Here is a 9,663-nt window from a genome sequence, read left to right on the forward strand (position 1 = left end):
CACATTTGTGGCCTGCTGGAGGTAATTTTGCAGGGCTCTGGCAGTGCTCCTCCTGTTCCTCCTTGCAGAAAGGTTAAGGTAGCAGTCCTGCTGCTGGGTTGTTGCCCTCCTATGGCCCCCTCCACATCTCCTGGTGTACTGGCCTGTCTCTTCCCTCCAGCCTCTGGACACTACGCTGACAGACACAGCAAACCTTCTTGCCACAGCTCACATTGATGTGCCATCCTGGATGAGCTTCACTACCTGAGACAACTGTGTGGGTTGTAGAGTCCGTCTCATGCTACCACGAGTGTGAAAGCACAACAAACATTCAAAAGTGACCAAAACATCAGCCAGAAAGCATTGGTACTGAGATGTGTTCTGTGGTCCCCACCTGCAGAACCACTCCTTTATTGAGTGTGTCTTGATAATTGCCATATGCAAACTGCCTCTTCAGAGAAAAAGAGGACTTGAACGCTATAGCGCTTCGCACTGACGAAGGCCAACAGCCCGAAACACCGTGTCTGCCAATTAAGATACTGATTTGGCTTTTATCCTAAGTCATATTGCAAAACTCGTTAAAGGGTTGATTGTGACTTGTAGGATCGCTACTTCCAACAGGTGCCGCTATAGAGTTCAAGTCCTCTTTTTCTCTGAAGAGGCAATTTGCATATTAAATTTCCCAGAGGAGCATTGCACTGCGAATAAGCCTCCTTACCTTGACAAGCCAGATCTGGTATATCACTCTCCACAAGGAGAACCCTTACCCCTTAGACTTAATAATTGCCAATAATTTCCATCTGTTGTCTATTCCATTTGCACAACAGCATGTGAAATTGATTGTCAAACAGTGTTGCTTCCTAAGTGGACAGTTTGATTTCACAGAAGTTTGATTTACTTGGAGTTATATTCTGTTGCTTAAGTGTTCCCTTTAATTTTTTTGAGCAGTGTATACATATATGTATAATATATTGTGACAGGGTCACTGGCACGATGTGTGAAAGGAGATACGTGTCACTGTATATACTACAGTCAGTGGCATAGAACCAGATTATTTTTGCCTCCAGCATGCTAAGTGCTGAGAGGGTTAATCTTAAAGTTGCAATGGGCTGGTTTTATGTGAGCACCCAAAGGGTTGGAGGGCATGTGTACTAGCAGGACCTGCGGTGATGTGACGATCATCACATGGTCCTGGTTAAATATCTGGATATGAGACACAGTGTGTATGTTTAGGGAGAGGGAACACTCCCATGTGGCTCCAGGTACATTGCCATGTGTCGCAGGTGGAACCTGCAGAGAAAGGACTCTGTTACACTTTTATTTGTTTTCTTTTTCCGTTAAGCCAGGAAGGCTTGGCTTTTGTTTTCGTGGAACCTGCCTTGGTCTATGCTGACCTTAATAAACCAGCAGGTGTTTCACTATTCAAGTGTCCCTGTGTCTACCTGAAGAAGCAGCTAAGCATGTCAACCCCTCAGTATGTATGTATGTATGTATATATATATAATATACACACACAGAGTGGAATGTAAAAGTTTGAGCAACCCTGGTAAAAAGTACGGTATTGCTGTTGTGAACTGTTCAGCAAGTTGAAGATGAAATTATGTGCTCATGTTCCGGATGTAGCAGCGCTTTGGACGCAGCATATTTTCGCTGCATCCAAAACACTGAACCATGCAGATTTACCGCATTCAATACATTCTATGTCAGTTTCCGCAGTGATCCGCAGGTGCACAGAGTCGCATAGTTGACATGGGATTTCTAGAAATCCCATCCACTATACTGTAACATCTAGCCACTGCAGGTTTGACGCTGCATAAATACTGTATACAGCATCAAACTTGCAGCAATTCCTGAACTTGGGTACGTACCCTAAAAGGCCTAAAGTTACAGGGAATCTATCAGCAGGACTGTGCTGAGTAACCTACAGACAATGTCAGGTCGGCGCCGTTATACTGATTAAAATGATACCTTGGTTGATGAAATCCATCTTATGGTTGTTGTTTAATCTTTATTTTCAGTTTTCAGGCTTTATGTGGTGCTCTGCTTAACCCCTTTCTGACCTTGGACAGGATAGTACGTCCAAGGTCAGATCCCCTGCTTTGATGCGGGCTCCAATGGTGAGCTCGCATCAAAGCCGGGACATGTCAGCTGTTTTGAACAGCTGACATGTGCCTGCAATAGCGGCGAGTGGAATCGCGATTCACCCACCGCTAATAACTAGTTAAATGTCACTGTCAAACGCTGACAGCGGGATTTAACTAGCGCTTCAGGCCATCTGGCTGGAAATGCGCTCATCGCTGACCCCCGTCACGTGATCGGGGGTCAGCAATGCATCGGCATGATAACCAAAGGTCTCCTTGAGACCTCTATGGTTGTTGATGCCGGATTGCTGTGAGTGCCGCCCTGTGGTCGGCGCTCATAGCAATGCAACAATTCTACTACATAGGAGCGATCGGAGCTTCGATCCTATGTAACAGAGCCGATCAGGCTATGCCAGCTTCTAGCCTCCCATGGAGGCTATTGAAGCATGGCAAAAGTAAAAAAAAATTGTTTTAAAAAAATCTGAAAAAAAAAATAAAAATAAATAAAGTTTAAATCACCGCCCTTTCGCCCCATTCAAAATAAAACAATAAAAAAAAATCAAACATACACATATTTGGTATTGCCACGTTCAGAATTGCCCGATCTATCAATAAAAAAAAGGATTAACCTGATCGCTAAATGGTGTAGCGAGAAAAAAAAATTGAAACGCCAGAATTACGTTTTTTTGGTCGCCGCAACATTTCATTAAAATGCAATAACAGGCGATCAAAAGAATGTATCTGCACCAAAATGGTATCACTAATAACGTCAGCTCAGTGCGCAAAAAATAAGCCGTCATCCGACCCAAGATCACGAAAAATGGAGACGTTACGGGTATCAGAAAATGGCACAAATTTTAAAGTTTGGAATTTTTTTTCACCACTTACCGTAGATAAAAAATAACCTAGACATGTTTGGTGTCTATGTACTTGTAATGACCTGGAGAATCAAAATGGCAGATCAGTTTTAGCATTTAATGAAGCAAAAAAGCTAAACAAAAAACAAGTGTGGGATTGCACTTATTTTGCAATTTCACCACACTTGGAATTTTTTTCCCATTTTCTAGTACACGACATGATAAAACCAATGATGTCGTTCAAAATTACAGCGCATTCCGAAAAAAATAAGCCCTCACATGGCCACATTGATGGAAAAATGAAAAAGTTATTGCTCTGGGAAGGAGGGGACCAAAATACGAAAACAAGAAAATACTTCGGGTCATGAACGGGTTAAAGGGAACCTGTCACCCCCCCTTCCCCCAGGCATTTGTAACTAAAAGAGCCTGGGAGTTACAGAAGAAGTAATCAGGCTCCTTGCATCTTCTCGCCCAACCACTTGCACCAGTGACCCCATTCCGTCACATCTCCTCCAGTCCCTTTCCTCGGCTGTCACCTCTCACCTAACAAAAATATTCAACCTTTCTCTCACTTCCGGTATTTTTCCTTTCTCATTTAAGCATGCCATCATACATCCATTACTTAAAAAACCATCCCTTGATCAAAACTGTGCCACTAATTATAGACCTGCCTTTAATCTTCCCTTCATCTCTAAACTCCTCGAACGCCTGGTCCACTCCCGTTTTACCCGCTATCTCTCAGATAACTGTCTTCTCGACCCTCTTCAATCTGGCTTCCGCTCTTTACATTCTACTGAAACTGCCCTCACTAAAGTCTCTAATGACCTACTAACAGCTAAATCTAATGGTCACTACTCCATGCTAATTCTCTTGGATCTCTCTGCAGCATTCGACACTGTGGATCATCAGCTCCTCCTCACTATGCTCCGCTCCATCGGCCTCAAGGACACCGTTCTCTCCTGGTTCTCCTCTTATCTCTCTAACCGCTCCTTCACTGTATCTTTTGCTGGTTCCTCTTCTTCTCATCTTCCCCTTACTGTTGGGGTTCCTCAAGGATCAGTCCTAGGCCCCCTCCTTTTTTCTTTGTATACTGCCCCTATTGGACAAACAATCAGTAGATTTGGTTTCCAGTACCATCTCTATGCTGATGACACCCAATTATACACTTCTTCTCCTGTTATCACGCCGACCTTTTTAGTAAACACCAGTGATTGTCTTACCGCTGTCTCTAACATCATGTCCTCCCTCTATCTGAAACTGAACCTGTCAAAAACTTAACTCCTCGTGTTTTCTCCCTCTATTAACCTACCTTTGCCTGACATTGCCATCTCCGTGTGTGGTTCCACCATTACTCCAAAGCAACATGCCCGCTGCCTTGGGGTCATACTTGATTCCGAGCTTTCATTCACCCCCCACATCCGATCACTGGCTCGCTCTTCTTATCTGCATCTCAAAAACATTTCTAGAAATCGCCATTTTCTTACTTTCAACTCTGCAAAAACTCTTACTGTTTCACTTATTCATTCTCGTCTGGACTATTGTAACTCTCTACTAATTGGCCTCCCTCTTACCAAACTTTCCCCTCTCCAATCTGTCCTGAATGCTGCAGCCAGGATCATATTCCTCACCAACCGTTACACCGATGCCTCTACCTTGTGCCAGTCATTACACTGATTACCCATCCACTCAAGAATCCAGTACAAAACTACTACCCTCCTCCACAAAGCACTCCATGGCTCAACACCACCCTACATCTCCTCTCTGGTCTCAGTCTACCACCCTACCCGTGCCCTCCGCTCCGCTAATGACCTCAGGTTAGCATCCTCAATAATCAGAACCTCCTACTCCCGTCTCCAAGACTTTACACGTGCTGCGCCGATTCTTTGGAATGCACTACCTAGGTTAATAAGATTAATCCCCAATCCCCACAGTTTTAAGCGTGCCCTAAAAACTCATTTGTTCAGATTGGCCTACCGCCTCAACGCATTAACCTAACTATCCCTGTGTGGCCCATTCAAAAAAAGCAAAAACATAATCAGGTTCCTCGCAACATGTTCTCATACACTTTATGCAGTTAATAGCCCTCTGTGTCTGTACTGGTACATACTTAGGCAGTTAACTGGTTCATGCAGCTTTGCATGAACACCCGAGCCTTACACTATGGCTGGTCCGAATAACTAAAGCAATTGTTACCATCCACCTCTAGTGTCTCCCCTTTTCCTCATAGTTTGTAAGCTTGCGAGCAGGACCCTCATTCCTCTTGGTATCTATTTTGAAATGTGATTTCTGTTATGCTGTAATGTCTATTGTCTGTACAAGTCGCCTCTATAATTTGTAAAGCGCTGCGGAATTTGTTGGTGCTATATAAATAAAATTATTATTATTATTATTATATCAGGTGGACAGCACACATGACCACTGCAATTACTGGGAAAAAAGGAGTTATTTAATGAAAAAATGGACAAATGTCTTTAAACTCTGCCTTTCAACTTTGTTTAGTACTCTAAGGCCATGTTCACACAGTGCGTTTTTTACTGCGGAACCGCCGCGATTTTGCCGCTGCGGCTCCGCAGCTGTTTTCCATGCAGGGTACAGTACACTGTACCCTATGGAAAACAGGAACCACTGTGCACATGATGCGGGAATCGGGAAAAAAAGCCGCGCTGAATAGCTGCGGTAAAAAAGAAGTACCATGTCACTTCTTTTTGCAAAACTGCAGCGGTTCTGCACCCATTGACCTCCATTGTGAGGTCAAACCCGCAGTAAAACCCGCAGATGAAAAATATATCTGCGGGTTTTACTGCGGTTTGTGGTGCAGAACCGCTGCAGTGTGGCTGCCCCCCGTGCCCCAATCCCACCCCCCCATGCTCCGATGCCACCCCCCCGTGCTCCGTCGCCCCCCCCTCCCCCCGTGCCCTCATCTCCCCCCTTATACTTACCCGGCCTCCCGGTGTCCGTCCGTCCGTCTTCTCCCTGGGCGCCGCCATCTTCCAAAATGGCGGGCGCGTGCGCAGTGCTCCCGCCGAATCTGCCGGCCGGCAGATTCGTTCCAAAGTGCATTTTGATCACTGAGATATAACCTATCTCAGTGATCAAAATAAAAAAAATAGTAAATGACCCCCCCCCCCTTTGTCACCCCCATAGGTAGGGACAATAAAAAAATAAAGAATTTTTTTTTTTTCCACTAAGGTTAGAATAGGGTTAGGGTTAGGGTTAGGGGTAGGGTTAGGGGTAGGGTTAGGGTATTTTCAGCCATTTTAACCCTAAAAAAATCCCTAGAAAACACACAGACTCTGCATAGAAAACTGCATAAAAAAACGCACTAAAAAACGCATTAAAAAATGCATCAAAAAACGCACCAAAAAAAGGACCTGCGTTTTCTGCCAAGAGCTGCGGTTTTTAGTGCAGAAAAAAAAGGATGGAAATCAGGAACGTGTGAACATGGCCTTAGGGTATGTGCACACGTTCAGGATTTCTTGCAGAAATTTCCTGACAAAAATCGGACATTTCTGCCAGAAATCCGCATGCGTTTTTTTCCGGAGGTTTCCCAATGCATTAAATAGCGGGAAAAACACGAAAAATCCGCAAAATTAATGAACATGCTGCTTTTTTTACTGCGATGCGTTTTTTCGCGGAAAAAAACTCATCATGTGCACAAAAATTGCGGAATGCATTCTAAATGATAGGATGCATATGTATGCGTTTTTATCGCGTTAAATCCTGAACGTGTGCACATACAGGGATTTGAACCTGTGATCACTTGACCTTCTGGCTCTGCTTGGCCTTAGGCTGGGGCTACATTGTCCGTGATGCAGGTTGTGTGGCCAAAGATCACTATATTGCAGCACAGAGCACTACAAGTGAATGGAGCTACACTGCAAACTTTTTCTGCAATGTTACAGCTACACATAGTAACCTTTGACCCTGTGGCCCCAGCCTTTCGTTTAGTGCATCATTGGCTACCTGACTTCTGCAATTTTACCAGGAAATCCCTTAACCTCTTATTGACAAATGGTGTATTATAACTGAAGCGGCTGCAGATATAATATACTGTGTTCATTATAATATACAGTATGCACGCCACATGTTGGGATGGGGTTAAAAATTTAGCAAACATTGTGATCACTCCATTTGACCTTATCTAAGGCATCTGCTCCTGATTACTTTGGGGTTACACACAGGTGAATGTAATAGGACACCCCTATGCGGTCTCTACTGTACGTCTCTGATTTCTTATGATTTAGTAGCTGTGTAGTGATAATATCTCTGTACATCAGCTGAACATTCTGGTCTGCGGGTCTATACTTAGGAGCCAAATCTGCCTGAGATAGCTGCATATTCATCCTATGCTGTGACGCCTCTTAATTGGCTCTTAAAGCACAGTTTCCCAATCGGGCTCACAGCCCCACAAGGGTGGCTCACTGCAGTCTTTTTAGGCAGGAGCCACTCTCATCTGCATTGGCATCCACATAGGGCATTATCACTTGTTCAGGAAGGCAGTCAGGGTCAATGTTACCTTATAAGGGGACTCCAGGCATTATTACTTTATAGAGAACACTTGGGGCAATGTTACTTTATAAGGGGCACTCCAGGCATTATTACTTTATAGAGAACACTTGGGGCAATGTTACTTTATAAGGGGCACTCCAGGCATTATTACTTTTTAGGGGACACTTGTGGCAATATTACCTTATAAGGGACACTCCAGGCATTATTACTTAATAGGGGACACTTGGGGCAATGTTCCTTTATAAGGGGCACTCTAGCTTTTATTACTTTATAGGGGACACTTGGGGCAATATTATCTTATAAGGGACACTCCAGGGATTATTACTTTTTAGGGGACACTTGGGGAAATATTACCTTATGAGGGACACGCCAGGCATTATTACTTTATAGAGGACACTTGGGGCAATGTTTATAAGGGGCACTCCAGGCATTATTACTTTATAGGGGACACTTGGGGAAATAATACCTTATAAGGGACACTCCAGGCATTATTTCTTTATAGGGGACACTTGGGGCAGTTACTTTGTAAGGGGAACTCCAGGCATTATTACTTTATAGGGGACACTTGGGGCAATATTACCTTATAAGGGACACTCCAGGCATTATTACTTAATAGGGGACACTTGGGGCAACGTTACTTTATAAGGGCCACTCCAGGGATTATTACTTTATAGGGGACACTTGGGGAAATAATACTTTATAAGGGACACTCCAGGCATTATTACTTTGTAGGGGACACTTGGGGCAATATTACCTTGTAAGGGACACTCCAGCAATAATGCCTGGAGTGTCCCTTATAAGGTATTATTTCCCCAAGTGTCCCCTATAAAGTAATAATCACTGGAGTGCCCCTTATAAAGTAATATTGCCCCGAGTGTCCCCTATAAAGTAATAATGCCTGGAGTGTCCCTTATAAGGTAATATTGCCTCAAGTGTCCCCTATAAAGTAATAATGCCTGGAGTGTCCCTTATAAGGTAATATTGCCCCAACTGTCCCCTATAAAGTAATAACAGCTGGAGAGCTCCTTATAAAGTAATATTGTCCCAAGTGTCTCCCGTAAAGTAATAACAGCTGGAGTGCCCCTTATAAAGTAATATTGCCTCAAGTGTCCCCTAAAAAGTAATAACAGCTGGAGTGTCACTTACAAGGTAATATTGCCCCAAGTGTCCTCTATAAAGTGATAATGCCTGGAGTGCCCCTTATAAAGTAATATTGCTTCAAGTGTCCCCTAAAAAGTAATAACAGCTGGAGTGTCACTTACAAGGTAATATTGCCCCAAGTGTCCCCTATAAAGAAATAATGCCTGGAGTGTCCCTTATAAAGTATTATTTCCCCAAGTGTCCCCTATAAAGTAATAATGCCTGGAGTGCCCCTTATAAACGTTGCCCCAAGTGTCCTCTATAAAGTAATAATGCCTGGCGTGTCCCTCATAAGGTAATATTTCCCCAAGTGTCCCCTATAAAGTAATAATCCCTGGAGTGTCCCTTATAAGATAATATTGCCCCAAGTGTCCCCTATAAAGTAATAAAAGCTAGAGTGCCCCTTATAAAGGAACATTGCCCCAAGTGTCCCCTATTAAGTAATAATGCCTGGAGTGTCCCTTATAAGGTAATATTGCCCCAAGTGTCCCCTAAAAAGGAATAATGCCTGGAGTGCCCCTTATAAAGTAACATTGCCCCAAGTGTTCTCTATAAAGTAATAATGCCTGGAGTCCCCTTATAAGGTAACATTGACCCTGACTGCCTTCCTGAACAAGTGATAATGCCCTATGTGGATGCCAATGCAGATGAGAGTGGCTCCTGCCTAAAAAGACTGCAGTGAGCCACCCTTGTGGGGCTGTGAGCCCGATTGGGAAACTGTGCTTTAAGAGCCAATTAAGAGGCGTCACAGCATAGGATGAATATGCAGCTATCTCAGGCAGATTTGGCTCCTAAGTATAGACCCGCAGACCAGAATGTTCAGCTGATGTACAGAGATATTATCACTACACAGCTACTAAATCATAAGAAATCAGAGACGTACAGTAGAGACCGCATAGGGGTGTCCTATTACATTGGGGCAATATTACCTTATAAGGGACACTCAAGGCATTATTACTTTATAGGGAACACTTGGGGCAATATTACTTTATAAGGGGCACTCCAGGCATTATTACTTTATAGGGGACACTTGGGGCAATATTACTTTATAAGGGGCACTCCAGCTGTTATGACTTTATAGGGGACACTTGGGGCAA

Source organism: Ranitomeya imitator, chromosome 4 (genome assembly GCF_032444005.1).
Source record: "Ranitomeya imitator isolate aRanImi1 chromosome 4, aRanImi1.pri, whole genome shotgun sequence".
Classification (NCBI taxonomy): domain Eukaryota; kingdom Metazoa; phylum Chordata; class Amphibia; order Anura; family Dendrobatidae; genus Ranitomeya; species Ranitomeya imitator.